Source organism: Hemiscyllium ocellatum, chromosome 34 (assembly GCF_020745735.1).
Source record: "Hemiscyllium ocellatum isolate sHemOce1 chromosome 34, sHemOce1.pat.X.cur, whole genome shotgun sequence".
Classification (NCBI taxonomy): domain Eukaryota; kingdom Metazoa; phylum Chordata; class Chondrichthyes; order Orectolobiformes; family Hemiscylliidae; genus Hemiscyllium; species Hemiscyllium ocellatum.
In genome coordinates, this window is record NC_083434.1 from 5,430,369 (window position 1) to 5,444,081 (window position 13,713).

Sequence of the window (13,713 nt, forward strand, 5' to 3'; positions counted from 1 at the left end):
AGTAACCCTTCTGCAGAACTGATTGTAGCAAGGAAAAGGATGGTATATTTGCTGAAGATGGGTTGGGGGTGGGAGTTCCTTTCAGTCAGATCACACTGCTCTGTTTGTGTTCTAAATGTCACATTCTCATCTGCCCCTCTGCAATAGGAGTAAGTGAGGACTGCAGATGCTGGAGATCAGAGTTGAGAGTGAACTGCTGGAAAAGCACAGCAGGTCAGGCAGCATCTGAGGGGCAGGAGAATCGATGTTTCGGGTATAAGCCCTTCAACAGGAATCCTTTCCTGATGAAGGGCTTATGTCTGAAAGGTTGATTTTGCTCCTTGGTTGCTGCCCGACCTGCTGAGCGTTTCCAGCATTACACCCTCTGCGATAGCACTTGTTTTTACTGCCTAATCAATCCACCTCTGCCTTAAAAATATTTAATAACCCCCGTCACCACTGTCTTTTGAAGCAACAATTTCCAAAATTGCACAATGCTCTTGAGAGAAAAAAAATCTTCTCTCTGCTCTGAAGGGGCTGGCCCTAATTTTGAAACAGTGTTGCATACTTAAAGTTTGACCCTTCAGAGGAAACATTCTATCTACGTCAAACTTATCAAGACCATTCAGGATCTAGTACACCTTTCACTCTTCTCAAATCCAGCGGAAACAAACCTGGCCTGTACAACTTGTTCTCCTGAGACAACTCACTCATTCAACATATCAATCCGATAAACCACCTCTGAACTATCTCTGATGTCATTGCTAGCTTGAGGGACAACAACTTGGGTTTCTACTTTTAGCATAGTGCACCAAGCAAAGGGGAGGGGAAAAAAGCAAAACCTATCCAGGTAGAAGTTAAAAGATTTGATAGCACTCCATCATAGCATTCCATGGCTGTACCGTAGGTACTCAGCATCACGGAGGCAAGGCAAGATGGAGTGAGGGATGTTGACTCTGGGCTGCCCTCGCAGAGACAGGATCAGGCCAGACGACCCAAAGGGCAAAGAAGCCATACGAAGGACTGTCCGAACCTTCTCTCGGGACACTCCAGATGTGCCCCCACTCCCGCACTTTCCCCTGTTTGTGAAGCTAAAATCTGCTGAAGTTTTGATTGAGGATATGAGCCCACTTAGGAAAGCTGAGTTGAGTCAAAGTGTCTGTTTCCATGCTGTATGACTTATTCTTAATCTCTATCCACTTTATTTCCAGTTCCTGATTTCCTGAAATAAGAGTCTTTCTTAATATAGTCCTTGTGTCATCCTTTGCCATGAGGGTAACTTCTTCTCCTTCCCCATTTTGTCTTTTTAACATGTTAAGAATCCAAGAATATTTACTTTCAAACTTGATCACTGTAACCATTGGCAGAATTTTCCCCTCACTTGAAAACTTGGGTAATGGCATGAAAGTTAAGAAAGCACAGTGAGCATTTGAACATTTGGAATCTCCATATCAAGAAAAAAATTCTCAACTTTCCCCTTAAGGTTTCAACAGCCAGTTCAGAATCTAGCTATTAAGTGGCAGCTGTATTGTTTCCATGCATTTGCATCTTATTACTAGCCAACTCACAACATTTCTATGCAACTTATAATTCTCCTTTTGTAAGAAACTGGATAGTACCAATTCCTGACTTGGAAGTCAGAGCAGTTCCCTGGCAGGAGCGACCCATCACGGCAGGGCGGCACGGTGGCACAGTGGTTAGCACTGTTGCCTCACAGCACCAGAGACCCGGGTTCAATTCCCGCCTCAGGCGACTGACTGTGTGGAGTTTGTACGTTCTCCCCGTGTCTGCGTGGGTTTCCTCCGGGAGCTCCAGTTTCCTCCCACAATCCAAAAATGTGCAGGTTAGGTGAATTGGCCATGCTAAATTGCCCATAGTGTTAGGTGAAGGGGTAAATTAGGGGAATGGGTCTGACTGGGTTACGCTTCGATGGGTCGGTGTGGACTTGTTGGGCTGAAGGGCCTGTTTCCACACTGTAAGTAATCTAATCTAATCAGTTGGTTCTCCAGATTTTCATCCAGCCCCAGCATCACGATGATTCCCTTTATGTGTGGACATCGCTCCCTTCCAACTTTCATCTATGCGGATCCATCAGCCCTACCATGCCAACGCTACAGTCATAAAAGCACACAAATCCCTCTACTTCCTCAGACATTATAGAGGTTTACAAAATTATGAGGGGTATGGATAGGGTAAATCGGCAAAGTCTTTTCCCTGGGGTCAGAGAGTCCAGAACTCGAGGGCATAGGTTTAGGGTGAGAGGGGAAAGACATAAAAGAGACCCAAGGGACAACTTTTTCCCGCAGAGGGTGGTACGTGTAAGGAATGAGCTGCCAGAGGAAGTGGTGGAGGCTGGTACAATTGCAACATTTAAAAGGCATTTGGATGGGTATATGAGTAGGAAGGGTTTGGAGGGATATGGGCCGGGTGCTGGCAGGTGGGAATAGACTGGGTTGGGGTATCTGGTCGATGTGGACAGATTAAAACCAAAGGCTCTCTTTCCATGCTATACATCTCTATGACTCTAAGTCTAAGGAAATTTGGCATGTCCACAATAACTTCTACCAATTTTTATAGATGCACCATAGAAAGCATTCTATCTGGATGCATCATAGTTTTGGTGTGGCAACTGTTATGTCAAAGACAACAAGAAATTACAAGGAGTTGTGAACGTAGCCTAGTACACCACGCAAACCTGCCTTCCTTCCATTGACTCAGCCTACACTTCCTGTTGTCATAATCAAAGAACTTTCCCAACTCCAGTTATATTCTCTTCCAACTACTTCCACCAGGCAGAAGATGCACAAGTTTGAAAACATATATCAACAGATTCAAGAGTAGCTTCTTCCCCATGTTATCAGACTTATAAACAAACCTCTCATGAGAGTTGAGCTTTCTCTGCTCCTTCTCTGGAGCTGTAACACGATATTCTGCATTCGGTTCAATTTGCATGATGTACTTATGTAAGGAATGATTTGACTGAACAGCATGCAAACCAATACTTTTCACTGTACCTCTGTACATGTGACAGTAGGAAGTCAAGTCACAGTGTCATGGTTGCTGTTGGTCCCACTTGTACTGTACTTGAAGTCCTGAGGAGCTAAAATACATTTACCTACTGTGCCCCATTGACATCTCTAACATCCGATGTCTGACTTAACAAAAAAAAAGAACTGCAGATGTAAATCAGAAACAAAAACCGAAATTGCTGGAAAAGCTCAACTTGGCTGGCATTGTCTGTGAAAAGAAATCAAAATTAACATTTGGGTCCAGTAACCTTTCCTCAGTACTGGACCCGAAACATTAACTTTGATTTCTCTTCCCAGGTGCTGCCAGACATGCTGAGCTTTTCCAGCAATTTGTTTTTGGATCCGATCTCTGACCTATGTTATCATGCACCATTTCCAGAACAACTTTCACTGCTGGATAATCTGGACTGGACTGGCATCTCTTCCATCGGCACCCTCTTAAATGACCATTACGTATCCTAATAAGCACTGTCAGTACAGGGCTGCACTGCATGGGTTCCTGATATTTGCCTCAGACATGGCAGACAGGAGGAAATTGGCACACTGCTTAGCAGGCAGAGTCCTGCTGGATAGGATGGCGATGATGGGGGACTTCCTATTCTTGCAGGACCAGTAATGGAAGCCACAGCCAGATCATATCAGCCAGTTCCAAGGTTGCCAGCCGGGTTAAAACATTCTTAGCCATGTGGAGGAATGCCCAACATTGTAAGGTTAATGTCCGATATGCTTTGCCAGGGAAATTCCAACAAATGTCTGATAACTCCCATACACTCTCTGTGGTGCCGTGCCCATCACCCACCAAGACTCAGGCTCTACCACTCTGAATTGCCTGCAACTTCTTCCCCACTCATTCTCAGTGAACCTAACTGCTGACACCTGCAAGCCGTCTGCGCTGCCAATTAACCCAGGACATCTTTGCACCAACACACATAGTAATAGCTATGCCACCCACTTTCATCTCCTGTAACATGCGGCTCTCTTATTCCAGGAAGAAAATTACCCATGGAAGGGCAAAAACACAAGTTGCGTGCTGTCATTCAGCTCCTCACCTTGTGATGTAAGCATCCTGACTCTGAGCAACCCGAGCAGGACCCAGGCTGTAAAGGAAACTACCATTAACTTACCATGCCAGGAACCCCTCAGCAAAGGATATCCCCCTTGGCTTGACTGAGGCCTACTAACAACTATACACTTACGAGGCAAGGAAGCAACAATTAGTCACCAGCTTGAGGATTGATAGGGTGTTAAAATCAGCAAAGAGTACCAAAATGTGGATGAAAAAGGTCAAATGAGAATGAGACCAAAGTAGCCAGAATTTTAAAAACATTTTAAGACCTTTGCGTATACTAATAAAGGGCAGCAATTAAAATAAATTTGGTCTCTTAGACACAGAATCTTAGCTCTTACTTTCTTGGGACTGAGGAAATGGCAGAGATATTGAAGAAATATTTTTGTCTGTGTTCACAGCAAAAGAAAAACACAGAAATAGAGGGTAGACAATGGGATAATAAAAGTAAGGAATAAATCCTTATGATTAGCTGGTCTACATTCCAGGGTTCTAACAGTTGTAGGTCTGTATATAGTGATGGATTGGTTGTGATTTTTCAAAACTCCCAAGATTTTAGAACAGTTTCAGCACATTCAGCAAATGTAACACTGCTATTCAAGAAAGGAGGGAGTAAGAAAGTAGGAGACTACAGGGCAGTTAATTTGAATTTGCAAGAAGTTGTCTCTGTGTTGGAGACTAGCACATTCCAAAGGTCCAGGACAATGTGCGAGTGGACGCATTAAAGCTTCGAACAGCTGCTGTCTATAGTCTTCCAACCAGAGCACATGGAGAGGCTAGAAACTATACAGCCCCTCAGGCTGTAGGCCTGATAAAGAATGTACACTGTGAAAATCAAGGGATTTGAAATTGTAATGAAGCATTTCAGAGTAGAACTTGGTATGTCGTGTTTCACCCTCTGGCTGTATGCCTGCATTGAAAGCTATATTGTAAATATTGAAACTATAGGGAACAAAGGAACAGCCATGGGCTATTCAGCTCCTTGAACCTTTTCCACCATTCAATGAGGTCATGACTAATCTGTGGCCTAACTCCATATACTTGTCTTTGGCCCATATCTCCTTAACACCTTTTGCATAACAAACATTTATCTATCTCAGATTTAAAACTAACAACTAATCTAGCATCATTTGTCATTTGTGGAAGAGTTCCATATCTTTTTCACCTCTTGTGTGTAGAAGTATTCCTAACAACTCTACTGGATGGTCTGGCCCTAATTTTAAGACTACACCCCTGAGTTCTAGAACTGTTAATCAGTGGAAATACAGTAGATAATGATAAACTATTTTTCCTGTTATCTTGAAGAGTTCAACCAGTTTATGGTTTAAAATTCTAAATTCTAGAGAAAACAGGTCTAATTTTTATAATCTCTCCTGGTAACAACCCTTAAAGTCCAAATATTCTTGTGAACCTACATTATACTCCCTCCAAGGCCAATATGTCCAGGTATGGTGTTCAGATCTGCGCACAGTACTCCAAGTGGGGTCTAACCTGGGTTTTGTATTGTTGCAGGATAACCTCTATATCCTTATACTTTACTCCTCTAGATATAAAGGCCAAAATTCCATTAGACAACTTGATTATTTTCTGTAACGGTTTAAAGATCTATCTACCGTAACCCCTTAGTCTCTTCAGACATCCTTTGTCTTTAACTTCATACCATCTAGAACGTACTCTTACCTGTCCTTTTTGGTCCAAAATGGATAACCTCACAATTGCTTACATTTTAACTGCATTTGCCACAATTTTTCCCATTGACTTAGTCTTTCAATATTCCATTTTAATTTTATGCTATCATCCAGTTTACAATGCTACCTGACTGTGTCATCAACAAATTTGGACATATGACTTTTTATGCTATTATCCAAGTCATTAATAAATAACATGAACAATTGAGGCCCTAACACACATTCTTGTGGGACACCTCTGATGATATTCTGCCAACTTGAATACCTAGCCATTATCCCCACTTTCTGTCCCCGCCACTCAAACTGTTTCTCAGCCACGTCAGTAATTTGCCCTCCATCCATGGGCTTGAAAGTTAGTTAATAGTCTCTATTGTAGGGCATTATTAAATGTCTTCTGGATAAGCAACATTCATAGACATTTCCTCGTACACTACTTTAGTCACCTCCTCAAAACATTCAATGAATTTTGTTGAGCACGATTTAACTGTCATGAATCACAACAGTACCAAGGTACGTGAGTGAAACGTGTAGTGAAAACCTAAATTTTTTTTGTCATTTTCTGTCATTTTCCAAGTTGGAAGGTTTAATACTATTTTAGATATACACTCACAATGCCAAGGCATACAAGACTGTAGGTTGTTTTTGGCAGGCACATGTTCAATAGGCTAAAGGACCTTTTTCTATGTTGTAGACCTTTTTGACCCTATGATGTACTTTCACAAAAACATGCATAAAGAATATTTTTGAAAAAAACGTTGTAGGAAAATTGCTGAAATCCATTATGAAGGAAACCTCAATCATACACTTTAAAAGTCATAATTCAATCAGACAAAGCTAACATGTTTTTTATGAAAAAGAAATGATGTTTGGAAAATTTATTTTGAGGAAATTACGAGTAATATAGGTAAAGAGGAGTCAATATATTACAATTTCCAAAACTCAAAATGAGCAAGCATGGAGTTGAGTTCATATATTAGTGTGAATAAATGATTGGTTAATGGAGAGAAAGTAGAGAATTGGATAAGGATATTTCAAGCTGGCACACTGTAAACTAGTGCTGTGGTGGGACATCAGCTTCTTACAGTCTCCATTAATGACTTGGATGAAGAGACATTATAATATATTTAAGTCTATTGACAGTATAAAGTTAGGTGGAAACATGAGTTGTGAGGAGATCACAGAGGCTGCAAAGAATAAATGTACAGGCAACAAGCTGCAGATGGGGTATAATGTAGAGATGTATGAGATATCCACTTTGGGAATAAAAGTTCAGTAAATATTTTGTAAAATACATGTAACTTCACATTTTGATTTTGAAACACGAGTAGAAGACCCTAAGAAATAGGAAGTGGAGTGGGGCTTTCAGCCCATCAGATCTGCTCTGCCATTCAATAGGATCAGAGCTGATCTGACATTCCCAAGCCCATGATTTTACTCTTTCCCCATAACCTTAGATTCTTGATCAGTAGGGGAATCAATCTCAGCCTTAAATATATTCAAAAACTCTGCTCCTCCAGCCCTCTATGGCTAGGAGTTCGACAGATTCTCAACCCTCTGCGAAGAGATTTCTTTTCATCTCAGCCTTAAATTAGCAGCCTTTTATTCTGAGACGATGCCCTTTGGTCTGAGACTATGCCCTCTGGTCCTAGACTTTGCCATCCTTTCCACATTTACTTTGTCAAGCCCCTTAAGAATTCTATGTTTCAATGAGATCACCTCTTACTCTTCTAAACTCCAGTGAGTAGACTTAGCTTTTGCTCATATGACTATCCCTCCATACCAGAGATCATCTGAGTGAACCAATAATGAAATGTTACGTTTCTCTAAATAAGGGGACCAAAACCCTGTGCAGTATTTACAGATGTAGTCTCACCAGCATCTTGTACACTTCCAGTAAGACATCCCTACTCTTATACTTCAACCATGAAATAAGGGCTAACATTCCACTAACTTTCTAATTACCTACTGCGCCTGTGTAACCTATGGAATTCTTTACTGCAGATGGTTATTAAGGCTGGGATAGACAAATTTGTACGCAGTAAGGGAATCAAGGTCTATGGGGGAAAAGGCAAGAGTTGAGAGTATCAGATTGGCCATGACCTCATTATTGGGCTGATTGGTCTACTTCTGCACCTATATCTTTGGCCTGAACCTTTATTGTATTTGCATTCTGTTTTTAAGGATAATTTTTCATTGGGGATGGTAAAGTAGATTCACCAGATTGATTTCTGTGATGAGTGGAAAAACTGAGTAAATTGAGTCATATTTTCTGAACTTTAGCAAAAATGAGAGGTGATGATGCAAGATGTTTTTATGGGATTGACAGTGTAGATACTGGAATGTTGTTTCAGCTGGCTGGAAATCTGGGATTCAGAACTCAAACAAAATTGTGAATCTTCTGAACTCTGTACAGAGATGGGACGGTCAGATTTTTGGCCACTGGGGGAATCCAGGGATATGGCAAGCAGACAGGAAAGTAAACTTGAGGCAGTAGATCACCCATCATTGTAGTGTACCCGAGAGAGTGGTAATTTGCAGAATAGATGGGCAGGGTGATGTGGTGGCTCAGTGGTGAGTCCTGCTGCCTGACAGCACTAGGGACACAGGTTCGACTCCAGCCTCGGGTGACTGTCTGTGTGGAGTTTGCACATTCTCCCCCCGTGTCCGAGAGAGTTTCCTCCCACAGTCACAAAGATGTGCAGGTTCAGGTGAACTGTCCATAGTGTTAGGTGCATTAGTCAGGTTAGGGGAATGGGTCTGTGTGGAGGGTCAGTGTTGACTGGTTCCCATAGGGAATCATCCCATTAGTAATCAGTTGCACCCCCCCCCCCCCCCCCCGGGTCCGGGCTGTGGGTCACACAGTGAGATGTTTGCTGTCTCCTTCAGTCGGATTCCATCAGGTTAACTCCCGGCATGATGCCTCTCACAGCCTTCCCTCTGCCGCTCCGAGCCGGGGCTCTTCACCTCACACCCCATCCGGTGTCTGGCCTTATCCTCTCTCTGTCGCTGCCCGGGCAGGGCTGGGTGTACCCGCTCCCCCGGGGTCAGTGGGGGGCCCCGGGCAGGGTGTACCCGCTCCCCGGGGTCAGTGGGGGGCCCCGGGCCGGGTGTACCCGCTCCCCCGGGGTCAGTGGGGGGCCCCGGGCCGGGTGTACCCGCTCCCCGGGGTCAGTGGGGGGCCCCGGGCCGGGTGTACCCGCTCCCCGGGGTCAGTGGGGGGCCCCGGGCTGGGTGTACCCGCTCCCCGGGGTCAGTGGGGGGCCCCGGGCCGGGTGTACCCGCTCCCCGGGCTGGGCCGGGTGTACCCGCTCCCCCGGGGTCAGTGGGGGGCCCCGGGCCGGGTGTACCCGCTCCCCGGGCTGGGCCGGGTGTACCCGCTCCCCCGGGGTCAGTGGGGGGCCCCGGGCCGGGTGTACCCGCTCCCCGGGCTGGGCCGGGTGTACCCGCTCCCCGGGCTGGGCCGGGTGTACCCGCTCCCCGGGGTCAGTGGGGGGCCCCGGGCCGGGTGTACCCGCTCCCCGGGGTCAGTGGGGGGCCGCGGGCAGGGCCGGGCCGGGCCGGGCCGCCATCTTCCCGCTCCCGGATTCCGGCCGGACGGGATTGACCGGCGCACACAGGAAGATGGTGGCCCTCAGGGAAGCAGGAAGCGGCGGCCCAGGGACGGGGGCAGCAGCGACCAGGTTTATAACTTTACAGCCCCCCCCCCCCCCTCAGTCTAAGCAGCTTTATCCTCCACTCCCCGGACCCTCCGGGGGTGAAAACTTACCCCAGCAGCGTCAACAAACCTCACCCCGGTGTGTGTGTGTCTAACGGGCTGAGGCTGAAGCCCAGCAGGATGCCCCTTTAGGCAAAGAAATGGGAGGGAGGGAGTGAGGAGGGAGGGGCTGCTGCTGCTGTCCCCCCCCCCCTGCCCTGTCCATGGCTCCCGGCTCCCCGTCATCCTGAACCTGCCCGACCCACTCCATCCTTCACTCTCCCCCCCCCGGGACAGGAGCCACACTCCCCCCACCCCCGGGACAGGAGCCACACTCCCCCCACCCCCGGGACAGGAGCCACTCTCCACCCCCCACCCACCCCCGGGACAGGAGCCACACTCCCCCCACCCCCGGGACAGGAGCCACTCTCCCTCCCCACCCCCGGGACAGGAGCCACTCTCCACCCCCCACCCACCCCCGGGACAGGAGCCACTCTCCACCCCCCACCCACCCCCGGGACAGGAGCCACACTCCCCCCACCCCCGGGACAGGAGCCACACTCCCCCCACCCCCGGGACAGGAGCCACTCTCCACCCCCCACCCACCCCCGGGACAGGAGCCACACTCCCCCCACCCCCGGGACAGGAGCCACTCTCCACCCCCCCCACCCACCCCCGGGACAGGAGCCACTCTCCCCCCCCCCCCCACCCCCGGGACAGGAGCCACTCCCCCCCCCCCCCCCGGGACAGGGGCCACTCTCCCTCCCCACCCCCGGGACAGGAGCCACTCTCCACCCCCCACCCCCGGGACAGGAGCCACACTCCCCCCACCTCCGGGACAGGAGCCACTCCCCCCCCCCCCCCCCCCGGGACAGGGGCCACTCTCCCTCCCCACCCCCGGGACAGGAGCCACTCTCCCTCCCCACCCCCGGGACAGGAGCCACTCCCCCCCCGGGACAGGAGCCACTCTCCCTCCCCACCCCCGGGACAGGAGCCACTCTCCCCCCCCCCCCCGGGACAGGAGCCACTCTCCCCCCACCCCCGGGACAGGAGCCACTCTCTACAAACTGGAACGTGGGAAGCTTTTGGCGGAAGACGTAGCTTTTTTGTTGTTTTCTTCATTTGCTGCTTTGTGTTTGAAGGTTCCCAGAGATCGGCCGCTTCTTTCAAGAATCAAAGTGCTCAGATGACCGACCAGCGCACTGAGTTGCGACTGGTAAGGGCTATATTCAGACTGTCAATATTTATATCCTCTGTTTGTGCCCTGGAGTATCGGGGTTTACACAATATAACGGTTCTGAGGGATTGAGTTACAGACCATCATTGGAATTTTAATGCGTCTTACAATATGTAAACAGTGTGTCAAAGTGAACATAAAATCATCTTTTAGCTCAGTAACGTATAAAGTAATTACTTGGGTGAATTTAACTTTAAGTTCTTTTAGTTACTTTATAACTACTATACTCTACTTCCTACTTCAACTGAACTGAATATTACCTGGAAAATAGGTCACACTGCAGGTGATCTGAAACATGAATTGCAGTATTTTTGTTTGTCTGAGATAGGTCATTTTATACATGAACAATTTACATTAATGGAATGCCTCAGCATTTTGACTATCTTTCTCCTCCACAAATAAGACTAGAGTAGCAAGTAAATAATCCTCCCACCCAGTTGTAGAGCTCCCATGATCTAAAGTGCCACTGTTATTTTCCTGGCTTCTTCAGGGTAGTAGCTGGAAATAGCTCATGAACTAGACTAATAGTGACTCTGAGCAGCTTATCAGAACAGAAATGCTTGTCTCCTCAATAAACATACTCTCATTTTGATGAACTTTAATGGAGACAAAATATATAAAATGACCCATGCAGATGTTTCTCAGTATTTTATACAGATTTTGTGTTAATGCCTAACTGATTGAAAGTGTGCCAACATGTCATCAAGGATCTGATGTTTGCTGATCAAAACAATGTTTGTTTTCAAGTAGCATTGAATCTCCACAAGGTTAGTTTATACAATTTCTGCAGACAGTGCTAATGTGTGGCTGCTCTTTCTTTCAAATTTCTGATTCTAATTAGTTAAAGTAATTGTAGATAAGGAAATAAATAAATTTTGTTTGCCTGAAGTTTTAAGTATAATTTCAGAGGTTTCTGTAATCTATAAACAAAGTTTGTTTTTTCAATGTTACGTGGACACCATTTCAGAATGCATCATTATTGCAAGCTGAAGTCCTAATTCTTTCAGGATACATTCATATTTTGAGAGTCATATATTTCTTCAAAGAAGCACTAAACAATAATCTGTGAAAAGTTGTATGTTCTTTCCACCATAATAATTTGATCAAATTTTCATAAGGCTTACTGTTTGTGTTTGCCTTTGGAATTAAGTAAAATTATGTGGTCCAATAGATTAAAAAAAAGACTTGCAATTGCAAAGGAATTTGCAAAGCTTCAGGATTGTACAGATTGTGAAGTACCTTTGAACCATAGTTACCAGTGCACTGTAAGAAACAGGGCAGCTAATTATGTAATGTCAAGATCTTGCATATACAAGGTGGTAATACCAAATAATCTGTTATAATGATGTTGGTTGGGAGACCAATATTAACTGCCAAATTGGGAAGAACCTGCTTATTTTTTAAAAATAATGACATGAAATCTTTTACATCTTTCAAATTTAACATCTCTTTTGAAAGACTTTGCCAGTGACCAGTGGATATTTAAGAAGAAAAAGTTAGAACAAGGGAAGCCAAGAAAGACAACTGTATCAATGAGGTAGAAAGCTCAAAAAGGGATCATGCTGTAAGGTTGAGTGAAATAAGAGTTGATGGGAAGGGCGAGGGCAGTAACAAATTAAAAATACTATAGATGAATACACGAAGCATTAGAAATAAGATGAATGAGCTTGAGGCTCTTCTGGAAATTGGCAGATACGAAATTATGGGGATAACTGAGACGTGGCTTCAAGTGGACAGGGCCTGGGAAATGAATATTGAAGGCTGCACGTGCTATCGTAAGGACAGACTGACGGGCAGAGGGGGTGGGGTGGCCATGTTGGTAAGGGATGATATTCAGTCCCTTGCACGGGGGGACCTAGAATCAGGGGCTGTAGAGTCATTGTGGATAGAGCTGAGAAATTCTAAGGGTAAAAAGACCCTCTTGGGAGTTATCTACAGGCCCCCAAACAGTAGTCTGGATGTCAGATGTAAGTTGAATCAGGAGCTGAAATTGGCCTGTCGTAAAGGTTACTACAGTTGTTATGGGGGATTTCAAAATGCAGGTAGACTGGGAGAATCAGGATGGTATTGGACCTCAAGAAAGAGACTTTGTGGAGTGCCTCCGAGATGGATTCTTAGAGCAGCTGGTGCTGGAGCCTACCAGGGAGAAGGCAATTCTGGATCTGGTATTGTGCAACGAACCAGAATTGATCAGGGATCACGAAGTGAAAGAGCCATTGGGACGTAGTGACCATAATATAATAAGCTCCAATCTGCAATTTGAGAGGGAGAAGATATTAGATTAGATTAGACTTACAGTGTGGAAACAGGCCCTTCGGCCCAACAAGTCCACACCGACCCGCCGAAGCGCAACCCACCCATACCCCCTACATTTACCCCTTACCTAACACTACGGGCAATTTAGCTTGGCCAATTCACCTGACCTGCACATCTTTGGACTGTGGGAGGAAACCGGAGCACCCGGAGGAAACCCACGCAGACACGGGGAGAACGTGCAAACTCCACACAGTCAGTCGCCTGAGTCGGGAATTGAACCCGGGTCTACAGGCGCTGTGAGGCAGCAGTGCTAATACCGGAAGAAACATCAAAGAAGCGCTTCGCAGGAGGCTCCAAAGCACTGATGATGTCGCCTAGCCAGGGGACAAAACGTATGCAACAAAAACTTCCAGCTCGATGAACAGAACCACAACAACGAGCACCCAAGCTACAAATCTTCGCACAAACTTTGAAGGGAGAAGATATAATCGGAAGTGACAATATTTCTGTTGAATAAAGGGAACTATGGAGCTAAGAGGGAGGAGCTGGCCAGAGTTCAATGGTGCAATACCTTAGCAGGGATGACAGTGGAGGAACAATGGCGGATATTTCTGTGTATAATGCAGAAGATGCAGGATCAGTTCATTCCAAAAAGGAAGAAAGATCCTAGGAGGAGGCATGGGTGGCTGTGGCTGACGAGGGAAGTTAAGGAACATATAAAGTTAAAAGAGATAAAGTGTAACATAGCAAAGATAAGTGGGAAA

The 13,713-nt window shown here is 46.1% G+C and overlaps 1 protein-coding gene across 2 annotated transcripts in view; it reads left to right on the forward strand.

The window, feature by feature from the left end:
• atxn1a (ataxin 1a) overlaps positions 1–13,713 on the forward strand; it is a 481,844-nt gene that overhangs the window by 281,186 nt on the left and 186,945 nt on the right. The window contains exons 1-2 of one of the 2 annotated variants that reach the window (XM_060849974.1): positions 9,230–9,442; positions 10,599–10,672. The exons of the other annotated variant lie outside the window; for it this stretch is intronic. The gene's annotated coding sequence lies outside the window, so the exon portion shown is untranslated. Of the gene's footprint in view, positions 1–9,229; positions 9,443–10,598; positions 10,673–13,713 lie in introns of those variants that run through there. 2 annotated transcript variants of the gene reach the window in all.